This window comes from Syngnathus floridae, chromosome 5, assembly GCF_059516105.1.
Source record: "Syngnathus floridae isolate MCC-2025c chromosome 5, RoL_Sflo_1.0, whole genome shotgun sequence".
Lineage (NCBI taxonomy): Eukaryota > Metazoa > Chordata > Actinopteri > Syngnathiformes > Syngnathidae > Syngnathus > Syngnathus floridae.
In genome coordinates, this window is record NC_142417.1 from 9,102,676 (window position 1) to 9,117,901 (window position 15,226).

At 42.0% G+C, this 15,226-nt stretch overlaps 1 protein-coding gene across 1 annotated transcript in view; it reads right to left on the reverse strand.

Moving 5' to 3' along the window:
* Positions 1-14,794, reverse strand: part of wscd2 (WSC domain sialate O sulfotransferase 2) — a 42,304-nt gene extending 27,510 nt beyond the window's left edge. Inside the window, exon 1 of the mRNA XM_088376742.1 lies at positions 14,295-14,794. The gene's annotated coding sequence lies outside the window, so the exon portion shown is untranslated. The remainder of the gene's footprint in view (positions 1-14,294) is intronic.
* Between the last annotated feature and the right edge of the window lie 432 nt (positions 14,795-15,226).

Consider the following 15,226-nt stretch of genomic DNA (forward strand, 5'->3'; position numbering starts at 1 on the left):
GGTACCTTTCAACTATGTATTGTAAGGTTAAAACGTTGATTACAGACTAATTCCACCAGCAAATAGATCATGTATAATACGTTCCATGTAGTGGTAAAGATTTGCAGACAACATTGTCTCAGTATGGGGAATTTATGCATTGTCTTTCAAACAGTAATCTCTGCTGTGTATTGTTTAAAAACAAAAAAAACGGGCGACCTTACTGAAACAGATGTGAAAACAACAAGAAGGCTTGGGAAGAGTTGTTGAAAAATTCCTTGGCAAAAAATAGACAATTATGTACTTTTCAACTTCTCTGCTCATCTTTGAATGTAGCTCAAGCTCCGGATCTGTTTGAACAACCATCCCACTCACTGACAAACAAGAACTATTGCAAGTTCGCTGGTGCACAAAGCCAAGCCTTGTCGACCAGCTTATGTCATCATTTGCACAAGAACTTTTTTTTTTTTTTTTAAAGCATAAACGGACATTCTGGAAGATTTAGAAGCCTTTTGGAAGCTCAGTTTTTGTCTGAAAGAGCGAGAGAGAGCAAACGAGAGAGAGAGAGAGAGAGAGAGAGAGAGAGAGAGAGAGAGAGGGGGAGAGGAAAAGGACAACATTTTCACAAATGTCACTGTGTGTTGTGTGCTCATCTCACTACCAACAAGGACAAGTGGAGCAATTTATAAAGATTTCTTAGAATCCTTCTGTCCACTTGAGGAGCGACTAACAAACATTCCTGGTAAGAATCATAACTGAAAGGATCTTTACTAAGAACAGAAACAGCTTACTATAATCGAGTAGCCTCAGTGTTGCAGCAGAAAGAATTCTCAGAGGGAGATGTATCACATGACCACCACCCCCCTCTTCTCAGTTTGACCAATGTGAGAAGGAAAAAAACAGCCCCATGCTCCTTGGTGCAAGCGGACAGAAAGAAGGCCCTCTACTGTAAAACGGCTCCAGCTCCTAGGTGATCGAGCACCCACTCGGCTTGAGAGTCTTTAAGGAGGTGGCCAAATCTTCGAGCATCGTTGACGTGCATCCCAGCCCTTTACTTTCACTAGGAAAGGAATGAAAGGAGGATTGCGCATACGTCTTAAAAAGCTCCCACCATTTGGGGTAGATGAGCGGGAGGTAAAGTGCCGCGCAAGCACTGGAGAGAGCCGCGGTGAAATGAAAAGGTGCCAAGATGAGGCTCGTTGCATTAGAAGTGATCAGTATTGACTAAACCTCACTTGCCGCTTGCAAGGGACATTTCTGTTTCATAACCACCGCTGCGAGTGCAGAACCTCCTCTTAAACAGCTGAATCAATTTCCAACGAGATTAAAAAAAAAAAAAAAAAAAAAATCATTGCAAATGGTCTTTTTGCTTTGCTGGGCGAGTGCGGTTTGATAACCACTTATTTGTTGAGGGTTTTGACCACCGGGCATCATTTGCGAATCAGATAAACCCAAATCAATAAAGACGAGGATTCAAGTCGTTAATAAAGACGATGTCTCGGGTAAAGGGAGGGGGAGAATCCTAATCCTAAACACTACATGCTAGGATCACTTCAGACAATACAGGATCATTAAACAGCAAGCTGCTGTCTCTGCATGGAGCACACTTAACAGTTGGCTTTAATTAAACAGTCGAGTAGTCTTTATTTTCTAGGAAATAACAATTTTGTCGAGGACCTGTTGCATGTTGCAATCTTCGCTGACTCTTTGTTTACATTCCTTGTCTGTGATTATCTAAAATGAATGGTGTGAGCGAGGCAGCGAAAAAAAGCCTGAAAACAGAATAATGAAAATTTAAACACTTTTAACACTTGCATAAGTGCATTAGCCTGCAGTGCTTCTTGTTGTTTGTTTTAGTAACATTTGCAGATTACAGCAAAACAACGCTTTAAACAGGGGTGTCCAATCCAGGTTTCCAAAGTAGAAACCCTGCCGCAATTTGGCTTTAGCCAAAGGTGCTACAAATCGACTGGTAGGTAAACGAGCCGTGGAGCTAATTAGAAGTACCCATGGCTAAATCTAAACTGTGGCAGGTTTTTTCACTTTCTGGACCAAGATTTGACTCTGTATTTAAACTGCAGCCAAAACTAAAAGATGTTGGACATAATAAAAGTCGAAGCAGTATAATAAAACCAATAGCAAAGTCGATGATATTATTTCATTTTAATAAGCAGAAAGAAAGCCTGGCGTGAAAGCTGCCAGCTCGTCTGTCACTCAGCGCCGTGCTCAAACCAGCGCGCTGTTTGGGATGCTCACTGTGCTCGATGACGCAGGGAACAGTGCAGTGGTCCGAATGCATTTGTTTGAGGAACGACTCTGTGTGTGTGCATGTGTGTGCTTGCACGTGTGCGTGTGTGTGTGCATGCGTTGTTCATATGGCGCGCAAAATGTGTACCGAAGCATGCGGCCTCATCAGCCTCACGCAAATCTGCTTGTGAAGGTCGAGCAGCACCAGAGGCCAGTTGTCAACATATCTTTTCCAATTAAAAATGATCATCATTAGAAGCCCCCGCTGCATGTTTATCCTATTTTTAGTCAACTGTTGATGTGCTTCAGAAGTTGCCGTTGTCATTCACTGCAGCACCATCATCTCGATAGGAAATGACAAAATCACTGGCACCGCTCGACTCGACGTGGAACAGAAATGTATTCAAGGTGGACTTGTGCCTCGGCATATATTTTAAGCCATTCATTCATTCATTTCCTGCCTTTTTTCCTTATCGAAAAATGTGCAAGTGGAAGACCTTTTTGGGTGCAGTTGGATGTAGAATCTGACCTCAAAATGTAAAAAGTTACCACATGCAGCTAAAGAGTGAAGGGAAATTGAGAAAGGGTCACTTCTGCAATGATGGGAACCGCTCGGTGACAGAGGTGCATGCGATGAAATGTGCCTTTGTGTGATGTCGAGGTAAAATGGGCAAAGCATCTGGGGATTTGGGCTCTCTGACAGCTGCCTACTTTGAGCTGGCAGGAAGAAGGAGCAAGCCTCGGTGCCGCAGCCCCTGCTATGATGAATAAAATATGACGAGCACACGCGGTGGCGGCTCACCGTTGCTCTGATGCAACACGGAACAACATCTCAAAAGCAAACAAAAAAAAAAGACGCGCGAGTGCGTTTGCGAGATAGGGAAGCTGTTGAAGATTGATCGTAAGGATGAAGATGATGGTGACAACAGCGTGAAAACTTGACTTTTTAAAGGAAGACATCCAAGAAAACGCTTCTCTGTTGATTTTTCCCACTGTGCAATTTTGTTAGAGGAATGGGCGATTGTTGAATTTTTTTAAATACTGTTTTTTTGGGCTTTTTTTCCAAAAACATTTATAAAGGAGAAGATAAAAGCTCTGAAAATAGAAAGTGACTTGCTCCTGCCAATTCTCCAGTCCTCAAGACATGAAGGTGTTCTTTCTTCCAAGCCAGTAAGACCCGTCGATTTATAAGCTACCAGAAGCTTGCTGCTGGAAAACACATCTAAATGTAAAAAACATCAGAAAGCAGCTACAGAATGATACAGTGACCATGACCCCGAGTAACTGATCAAAAAATATTGCAATAGATCATGAAACGGTCTATACCTCATGTGTCAAACTCAAGGCCCGGGGGCCAGATACAGCCCGCCACATCATTTTCTGTGGCCCGCGAAGACAAATTGTGCATCAAATTCGTGTGTCATTGCTAGAATTGCAAATTGTCTTCACTTTTAATATCTTTTTTTTTTTTTTTTAAATATTTGACCAGTTTTTACTCATCTGATTTGAAAACGAGTTATTTGTCAGTTTGTTTTGTAGCTTTTACTGGATATAACATGAGGTGCTCATACACTTATTTGGGTTGACAGTCATAATGGCCCTCCGAAAGAAGCTCTGACCCCAATGCGGCCCGTGAAAAAAATGAGATTGACACGCCTGGTCTATACCAATTCATCATGTAGATATTTCCAAGGTAACCAAGACATTGTCATTATCTGACAATTAGGAAAATTAAACTAGAATACGCAAAAAAAATCCTTTTAGGAAATAAATACACACAATGAAACTTAACTGGCCAGAACATTAGTTACATGTTCACATCCAATACGAAACTGAAGAATTCTGACCAAGAGTAGAAGGGGATGAAAAATCCAGAGCCATCACTTATATAAAATGTTTTATGTATAACCGTTTTAAAAGTAGTCATTGTAGTAAGAGCTGTCACACAGTAAGAAATTGCAAGCTGCACTGACATGCTGTGATCTTGGTCACAAATCGATTTGTACCCCTCTGAATTCGCAAAGGTTGAATTGAGGCTGCTTGACTTCTCCTGCTTGTTGAAGATGTTTCACCTTTTTATCTAAACACTTCTTCACTGGTAAATTTTTAGGGGAGGAGTTTTCTCAGTGGGTGTGTCCCCAGGGCGAGGTCAACAATAGTGCATTGTTGTTGTTGTTGCTGCAGCCTTTAAGAATAAAGAAGCAGGAATCCAGTTGCCTTAAATCAACCTTGGGGGATTACTATGACCTGGATGTCTGAGAATCTGCACAGGCAGCCCTCTGAATCGTAATCGAATCCAATTATGAGGCGGCTACAGATTGCCAACACTGGTTGTGAGTGACGCTGTCATGGAGGTATTTACTTATCAGTATGCACCTTCCTGTCTGTGCCTGGATTTTTTATGATGGGGAGGCTTTCATGCAAGGATTTTCCAATGAAATGACTGGTGAGATGCCTGATAGTAATGATATTCAAATGATGAAGAAAACTTTTGTTGTTTGACGTATTTGGACAAAATATGTGTATGCATGGTTTATGCTGTCACGATTACGCCGGTTTAATCCGGATGCTGAATTTGTGTCACTCCACATGAAAAATCCCTTTTTACATTTCATATCACTCTCAAACGTCAAACTGTAATTTGTTACGCTTGTGACATCTTATTGGAAGAGCTAAACGAAAACAACACGCTGGAACTTATTCATCCCAACCTGAAAATTATTCTACGGCCAAAGCACTTAATATAGTGTATCGATTTTGTGGGTGACTCGCGTTTAAGCTATGGTTGAGGTCTGTGTTCTTGAGCGCCCTTGTTATCTGTGAAAGGCAGACTGGATTTTTCTGCCGCTGAGTTTACTAGATAAAAATAAGGTCTAACATACAGAAACAAAAAGCAGGCAGAACATAAAGAAGTTCCACTAATCGAGAAATGACGTTTGAGAAGAAAAAAAAGCACCAGCAGAATTCCATGATGGTGTTAATGGGTCGGGAAAAGAAGTGCAACTCCCACCTACCCAAGCGTTACATTAAGGTCCGCAAAGCCACATGAGACAAGGCAAACAGCAGTGAGCGTTTTAGCCTCGGTGTAACCGTGCAGCTCCGTCGGCTGACTGAGAAGAGGGTTGACTCGAGGGTCAGCGAAGTGATGAGCGCCGAGCTTGAGCTCAGCCATCGCCGCCAGCAACCTGGGGAAGACATCTGCTCGCTCACCCAGACAGCGGAGGCGATGAGAGCTGACAATGTGGCAATGTGCTCTTGGCTGACCAGGTGTGCTTCATTTACTGCATGTTCCAAACATCAGCACCAGCCCGAGCAGTTTAACTGACAGATGGAGAATGTTAAGGCGGCGGAGGAGCTCATGCGTGTGCTGTGCTTACAAGCAGATCCACAAAAGTAGCTGATAAAGGGATCAACTTTCGGCGCTCATCCTGCTTGATGCTGCCAGCGTAGGAAATTATCAGAGCAACATGTATTGCTCTACCTAAAAGTAACAAGCTCTTACTTTAAGCACAGAATAATAGAGAAGCCTCTATTTCTGTTGCGAATCTTTGCAAATTACTAAATCCTACGGGATGCAATAACTGGGCCTGGAGTCATCAACAGACTGCACTTTAATTTTCATAACCGCAACGCCGATGGTAACTAGGAACTGTGCTCTCACCCTATATGGATCACTACATGTAATACTTGGAAATTCCAAATTATGGCTTTTTACCATATTGTTTTAAGAAATAAACTCTATTTTTCTGATTTTTGAGATGAAACTACTAGGGGGATTTGGTGCCTTGCTCACCAACGCGTACTCAAGTAGTAAACCAGTCTCTCTTCGCTATTGTGTATCCCCCTATGGATTATGAACCTGCCACCCTCCATTCCTCAAGCAACACACAAACTGAGCCACTGCCACCCATGACAATGATTTATAATGAACATTATAAAGCCTAAGCACTTATATAGTTTGAGCAGAACTGACACTTTCAAGTCTGCACACAACCCAGACACCACTTGCCAAAAACAAGGAAATGTGATCAATGGGCAAAAGCAGCAGGATTAACAACAGATAAACACACAGTGTTTGCAAATGTGCAAAATCCTCCACGGTAGATCACCAATTGTTTTTTTTCCAAGGTGCCTTGTGCAAAGTCCTGCCTCCAGTCTGTCGATCCACGTCGTCATTTCTGTTGCACGAATCACTCGGTTAATTGTTATCACTGTACAGTGTCGCTTTTTTCCATGCTTCATATAGTTAATGTCTGACTGAGGCCACTGAGATCAGACTGGGGTGTCCAGAGCTCCCAAGTATTTCAGCACCAGAGCCAGTACCGACAGGGATGAGTGAGCTTTGTGAAGATTGGGAGTCTGAAAAGACTGTCAAGTCCACATGGGGAGATTGCAAACAATAGCATATTAATATTACGGTGGAGTGGTTGCCTTCATTTTTATTCTTCAGGTCTCCTTGAGCTAATTTAAGACAATGCTCGGATAGTTATTCAATGTTTTATGAGGACACTTAGCTGATTATTTCTATTTGTATTATTTCTCATGGGAAGAAATATCGCATTACAAATTGTGGTCAACAATGCGCTTAGCCACACATTTGACTTTTGTTATCTTTTGATTTGAATTACTTAGGATTTGATGAAACAGCCAGAGCAGACTTTTTCTTATTATCAGTACTGATTTGATAAGAGAAATTGTGTGCATCTGCAAGTGAGGCATGCAGGGTCCATTTTGGCCACCTTAAGTTACCAAACATAGTTCCTTAAAGGGCAAAAATGAGCGAGGACAACGATAATCTCATTTTCTACTTTGAGGGTGTGGGGGGTTACAGATACACATCTTGATTTAGCCAACTTGTCCATTTCACAGCAACCTGACAAATTTCTCCAGCTAGTGTGACAGCCCAATTAGGGCCCAGAAGACTGAAAGGAGATCTGAAGCTGCAACTGACAGACGCAGAGGTGGGTGGGTAGTGGCGGACCATTGGGTGGGGGGGCTGTTTGGCTGATTTGCGCCGTCTGATTCTTTGTCACACTGGGGCTCCTTCTGCTGTACTGTTAAGACAGGCCCTGTCAACATCTCCTGCCATCCTCTTTAGAGCAAAAAACATGTCTTTTTTCTCACGCTGCTGTCCAAATACGGATGGATGTGTTTTTATAGATCAACGGAAGCCGCCCGGAGCAAGCGGTGGTCTCGAAGCGGAGGGAGCACCGCTTGGCTCCTCCTCGATATGGACGCTCTCGTATCCACTCTAAAATTCTCTGGAAATCAATTTCGATTTCATTGGCCTGACATTTGGTTCAGTGGATGCCCAGAGATCAGAATTTACATCTCATGTGCATCAAAAAATTTATCCTTTAATGTATCTGCTACATTTACTTGCTTAGCAGCAGCACCTCATTCGAAACAGGTTAGGTATCTAAACCCAAATACTTATCTGTTCCAAATCTGTGCACTTTTTCCTCAATCACATAAGAAGAGAAAAGCGACAGTGGTGATATCACAACATCACCTCATAAGGTGTAAGTAATAAGCTCTACTGTTGGCCATGTGCTGCTCACAGCCCCCAAGGGGCATATTTACATGATGTCAAGGGAGCGCTAGCAAATGTGATGTATTATATATGCGTCTTAATTCTCCCTCTTTCTTTTTTTTCAGCATGTCAACTTTGTAACAGCGGGGAGCTGTAATTTCTTGTGTTACACGTTTGGCCAATATTTTTTGAAAGAAAGCCCATTAGTCAAAGACAAATGAGTCTTGAACTAACTGGCAAGATTTGATGGCCCCGGTTCCTAACAGGGGAGTCACTTCACCAAATCTTTATTGGAGGAATTTGCCGTTGCCAGGATGGAGCAGCAGGTACACAGAAGAGAGCCCAGCTGTTTCACACCAACAAAGGCCTTTTTTGTGAGGCAGGGATCCTATTGAAGAAAGGACAAGGGGGTGTGCTTCTCGAGGTGAGCAATTACAGTGTGATGTGCTAATCTGAGCAACTGGCATCGTCTCAAGGTCATCTGCTCAACACGGCGGCGGTGTCACTTTACATACACTGGTTGCCCACTTTTCTTTGGCACCTTTTTCCATTTGCTCAATTACTATCACACCTCCTCCTGTCACCTTGTTCTTGCACAAATAAACAGATTCGGCTCTACTGGACCACCGCCTACTTGAATGAGAATGAAAATATGCCAGCGTTGATGACACATCTGAGACTTTAAATGCCCTTTTATTGAACTTGGAATCGTCATTTGAGTTTTTTCCCCCATTTAGATTTTTTTTACACACAAAAGTAATAAAATAGCAACACCAGTAAAAACTTACAATCATTCTCTTTACAAATATCACAATGCTGTTTTAAATGTAGTCCATATTCATTTAGTGATTTGGTGTAAGCAGATCAAGCATCACATTAGGGTATCTACTGATATCGTCTGTTTGCATATTTGTTATTGCATCATATCACAGTTGTTTGTCTGCGAGATTGGTCAACATTTCTAGATGGCGATTCTTTTACCAATGTGCTTATTGCGCCTGTAGATTGCAACGGTGTGTGACCACTCGCTAACATACGACTCAGAGGTGCCCTTATAGTATTTTGCTTCCCTCATTAAGCCACATACGGTAACTAAAATAAGAAGATGAGAAAAACAGTTGTACGTATGATGCAATGTATGCTAGTTCGACACCTCCACAGTCAGGCGCGTTGTTAAAATGACTCATTCCAAGAAAGTAACTGTGAATAAAATGCAGAAGACAAGGTCAATGAATTCACTTTTTTGGCATCTGATAGACAAAAGGCTATTATGTTGCACCCTTGGTGCAATATTTGTTTCCCTGCATGTCTTGAAAAGGCTGTGTGCCAGACGATGAGCAGGATGTTGCTTCAGTCCCACGCGCGCACACACACACACACGCACACAAACACACACACACACACAGAGTCTTTCACATTATCCTCTCTTCATATCAGACCTGACAGAATAAGACAACATCTGTACCCTCAGCAGGATGCAATTCTACGCCTGAAAGCTTCACCTGCAGTATCAATTTAGCCATTCAGTCATTATTGGTAACAAAATGTGAAATCTAACTACATACAAAATAAAACCCGGACAGTTGAATGAAAATGATCTCTTTTTTTTTTTTCATCCATCCATCCATCCATCTTCTTCCGCTTATCCGGGGTCGGTAGTGTTCAGGTAGTTTCAAGACTAATAAACTTTACATGAGACATCTTGTAAACAAATACAAATTTATTGCTGGGAAATAGTATTAATGAGTAACGATTTAAAGTCAATTATACTTCATAATTGTAGGAGAAGGCCAGAGGCAAAATCTATACTTCTATTTAAATAAAAAAGATTGGGAAAATTGGTTATTGGGACGGAAGTTTGACCGAGGGCTTGTTTACACGAGAACAATGCAGTAAAAACAAGAGTTTAGATTTTTTTTTTTTTTCCCGTAAAGGCAACAACATTTCTAAAACAATCCCCATGCACAAGGACACCGCAAAAACAGCCGGAGACTGTAATTTGAATACTGTGCCCATACCACATGCACACACACTAACTGCTTCCTTCTCATCCAACTGTATTTTTAATACTCTCCTTGGCATATTTTTCATCTGAGTAAAAGGAGGAACAAGTGGGTAAATTATATTTTTTTGCGAAGCCATCTTCTGCAAACAGCCCCAATCAAAGATTTCATTCTTTGTTTTCACCATCTTGTTTTTACAATGGAATGTGGGAATATTTCTGAATGTTTTCAGCTCTTCATTTTCTAGTCGTATTGAGCAAAATAGTGCTGTCTGAAGATGTTGTAATGGACGCCAAAGTGGCTGAAGCTCAATTTCACACATACCGAGCACTGATACCACTAGTAATTTTGATTCATAAAATTTCCCGAAAAACAATGTCAAATAGTTTTTCAAAAAGACCTTTACAATCCAGTATAGCTATTTTCCTTTGAATAGCATGAAATTAAAGGCAATCTAATTTCAAGTTTCTGATCGTAAAAAATATCCACACTAGAGTACGGATACCGTCAAATAAGACTAGTAATGGAACTAGTACCGATACCTGTTATCAGTACTCGACCAAGTGTTCAACAAAGATTAATTTGACATGCTTGACACATACATGCCACAAAACACTTGGCATTTCCCTACCACCCGTGAAGGCAATGATTATCTGGGGGTATTTTCTGTAACAAAAAAAAAACAAAAAAAACTGAAGAAAGAAAAAAAGACAAAGAAGAAGAAGAAGAAAAGGTCTAGTGTTGTGAATAATCCTTCCATAAGCTGAAAATCTGTCTGAGATGTGCATGCAGCAAGGTTGACCCTCTCCTTGGATCTGTGAAGCGATAGCTGTGTTTGAAAGATTATCCTCTTTTCAGAAAGAGCCGGTGCTTTTTTGAGGAAAACAAGCTACAGTGAAATGCTTAATTCAGCTGACTAATGTGATATTTTGCTTTTTGCACGTCTGACATTATCAAGCGTCTGAGAGGTTCCATGCGTCACCGACTGTTAAAGCGGAGTATTTAATGCCAGGCTATTTCTGTACTGGCTCTAATGAGGATCTTGACATCCTTTTTCCTGATGCTGATATACAGGATCAGGAGCGAGCGCACTATCCGACAGACACGCAACTCGAATGACACCTTTGTCATGTCACTTTAATGGCAAGCACTAGAAAGCATAGTCTAATTCTTGTCAGTTCCTCCGGCCATCTTCAAAGCCCGCGGCCATTGGATATGATCCACAGCACGTCCCCAAGAGGTCGCCGAGAGGATGAAAAGATAAGCTCTGGAGGAATTCAAAGCCTTCACACTCTGCTGCCAGCCACCCCGTCACTACGCGAGACTTCAGGTCTGTGAGGAGTGCGTCTCGGCTTCTCCTCTGCGGCAGAAGCCAAGCTCGAACCCCCCTTGAATTCAACACCAAATGTGCCGTATAATTGTTGAGGCCGAAGCTCTTTTTTCGTCGTGATAGCAAAGAGGGGAGCTCCTGGTGGCGCAAAATGCTGTGACTTTGACCATGATTATTCACAGCAGCAGTGGGAACAGCACGCTCTCATTCTTCAGCGCACAAATATGAATTGCTTGGAGTTGGCATATTTCTCTGACGCTTGTTCACCTCTGCCTCGGGGAGGACGGAGCCAGCAGGGTGACACAGACCCTGCCAGCAGTGCAATTCATGTGATTCTTTCCTTTTTTTTTTTTCCTTCTTTTTCTTTCAAATGAGTGTCCGCACATTTGTGCACCTTAATAAGGCTATAATGGGATTCAAAGTTCCATTAGCGGGGTGTTACAGCACTGAGCAACAAGGAGGGGAGCTATAATTTCTGTGAAACAGTGACACTCCCGCTATTGATCAATTCGGCTCGGCCTGGACGTTGAAGTGATGAACTGAGCGCTGTGTCGCCACCGGTATAACTAGGGCTCTGTCGTGCTCTATGCTTCTTATTTACTGGCATCCCCAATGCTGAAAGAGCAGCAGCATGACCAATTAGTTGCCATTCATCAGCCCATTTCTTCGCTCCTGCAATCTTTCTTAAAGTCCCCCGTAAACCTCTTTCTTTGCGTTTTGCACAAAGCGCTGAGTGCAGAGTTCGATATGGTGATCTACAGTATAGCGAGGCCATTTGAAACAATGAACAAACGGGGTGGGAGGGGAGGGGGGCGCCGACTGCTGAGTGTGCAGACATTCACTCATTAAAATCATTAACATGATTGTGTGTGGTGTTGCCGTACGCCAAGGTGATTTTGAAGTCATGTCAATATGTCACTGTCAACATTGTAAACTACACAAATATTCAGATAATGACATAATAGATGGTCAATAAAGAACAAAATATACATTCTGGAAAAGTTGGCATCAGGATGGGTTAAATAAAACGAATTAAGCCTCCACTCCCTTTGCATGTCAAGAGACATCTCACATTGAAAATCCCATTAAAGGTTTGTATTCTTATTATTTTGGAGGAATTTCCCGGCCAAGCCCAAGCTTATTTGAAACGGACTGATGCAAAGAGGAAAGTGCGGTCTGATAATTCTGCATTTCAAATTGATGTCATGTCCTCTGCCAAAAAAGGACCATCTGGATTGTTATCAGCGCAAAGTTCAAAAGCCAGCATCTGTGATGATATGGGGGTGTGTTAGTTCTCATGGCATGGCATATCTGTGAAGGCGCCATTCATGCGGAAAGATTTTGGAGCAACATATGCTGCCATCCAAGGGACGTACTGCTTATTTCAGCGAGACAATCCCAAACAACATTCGGCAAATGTTACAACAGCATTGCTTTGTAGTAAAAGAGGGTGAGTACTAAACTGGCCTGCCAACATTCTCCCACTGTCACCCACTGAAAATATGCGTGGCATCATGAAATGCAAAATACGACAACAAAACCCAAGAGTGAAATACTAGAGCTGTACAGCAAGCAGGAATCATAAAACTGGGGAAAAGTTTGACCTTTAAATATATTGTCTTTATAGTGAATTGAATACATCATTGTACACCGTTTTTATTTATGTAGTACATTCCTATTTATATCATCAATATATTAAAACTTTATATTATACTGAACATGACCCTTTAAGGGGAAACTTAACAACATGGGGATCACAGAAACGCAGCCATGCAATGAGAAACTCAGAGTAATGGAAAAAACCCCAAACAGTGCTGCACCACCACTGTGAGGGGGAGAAGATTGTGCCTTGCTCAAGGGCACCTCAACAGTAGCCAGCAAAGTGACTGGCATCTCGCCAACACCCAGTTGCTGTTTGTCACATTTTTGTCTGCAGTGGGACACAAACAAATTCAACTATACTGGTACTCAGTTTTTACTGATATTAGCTGAGATTTATGACAAACATTTTTTTCATACCCCTGCTTGCAGTTTACTGCGGCTGAGAATTGCAATGCATCCTACTCAGAGGAATTTGATAGTTCATCATATTAACAGTGCGATAACTGGAGCGGAGCATAAGGAACACCTCCTAATATGATACAGAGTGTTATAAATTTATGGTCGCAGTCAAAATAATACATATATTATTAAATTAGTATCTTACCGATAGTGTCAATCAAAATATTTTTAACGGCTCTAGCAGTGTTTCTCATTTGAATATCTCATGTTGGAGTCAATGAGCTGACCAAGTGGACACATACAGTACAAAGGAGGCTGATGTTCTATGTGATGACTAATCTTATAAACTACAAAATGAAAGGCGGAAATGTAGGTTTAGTTTAGGGTTGTGTTCTGCATCATAATTGCCACTGGTTAAAAATTAGCAGGGAGGTTCAGCTCCTTCTCACTTGGGAGTGAATGATTACTGTCCACTCTCCTGTGTGCATCTTAACCCAATATTTCCCAACCTTTATGGAGGCAAGACACCCATTTACATTTGATAAATCTGACAGCACACCACCAGTCCACATGTCCCAATACTGAAATAATAATGATCTTGTTTTAATTTATTTAGATATCTTCATTCTCTATGTATGAATGACAACAGGTGGATACATGGCTTTGTTGTCTTTCAATGGAGGAGAATTTAATTTTTCTTAAATTTCATGCCTGTCACTGGGATAGATAGATAGATGACAAAAATATAGGTGTCATTTATAAATAATGAATTTAGGATCAATTAAGTGATGTTGGCTCTTTTTTTTTGGGTCATGTCACAGCACACCAGTTGGCAATCACTGGATTAAGTTACTGGTGACATATGCGCCTTGTAAGGGCGATTCCCATAAACATCTGTCATTCAATGCACTAAAGTCAGGGGGAAATTCAACAAAAATAAAATACTCAAATAAATAAAAAGGTGTGTGGAACAAGAAGACATCATGCTTTTCTTTAACAAGTTGCAATGCACGCGCGCACGCACACAAAAAAACATCCAAAGTAAAATATACCCTTTCTGTCTGAGTCATAATGTTCTATTTACCAGCAATGATCTGAGGCATTTGCACACTTCTGTAACATCGTTAAAAGTGCGCACCGAAGTCAGTTGCATAGGATTTAGATTTAAGAAAAGAAAAAAAAAAAGATCGGAAATTTTTACCTGAGTCGGGAACAGGCTTCAGAAGACTGGTTTGTTGTGGCAAGATGTTTTATCTCCACGTCAACTGGGGGAACTCAAGATGCCCTCTGGAAAGCAGGCAGCTCGCGACGTCTGTAGTTTCTCTCCCCAATCCCATCAGCTCCAACGCCGTCAGAGTGCTCTTCAATAATCTACAGCACCGCAGATGTGCCGCGACACGCTGCTTCCAGCACCCGGAAAGGGCGACACTAACTAATCTGGCCCCCACAGGCTCACCTGTCCGCTCCAGGCAGCCCACCCACCCTCCGCTTCCCCGACCCCTGTCATCTGTTCTGGCCGCGGCGTAGTTGCGACCCGGGCTGTGGGGGATAAGCTTTTGAGCTTCAGTCGGCCGCCCGAGCTGAAGGACGGCGCTCGAACGCTGCGGAGAGGCAGCGCCGCACGGTGCGCTCCAAACGCGGACCAACAGCACTGCCTGGTGCACTTAAAGAGACACAACAGAACTGAGAAGCGCTAGTGCGCTCTTTGGCTCTTTTGGGACTGTCTTTCTGGGACATGTTTGGCAACGGCGCACACTAATTTGATGGGGACCGTCCATGTGCAAATTACTTCAATGACAACTATAGGGGTAGTGCTTTTCACCAGTGTTTGTTGCTGGAGTCTCCGAATACACGCCAGATATGACCAAAAAAAAAAAAAAAAAACGCTGTTTTATAGTAGTGATTGAAAAACGTTTTCCATTAAGTACCACTTCAAAATAGTGCTTGGCTCTGTCATCATATCAGCCTAATGATCACTATTATTAAAATACAGTAGTGTAGTAGGCCCAAGTGTTCATCCAAGTAGCAGAGGTTATATGCTTAGATATTATTGAAAGCAACTTTGTAGTTTTAAAACCAAGATTTTACTTCACACACAAAGGTCATGACTCTCACTGGCATGCACAAACGCCA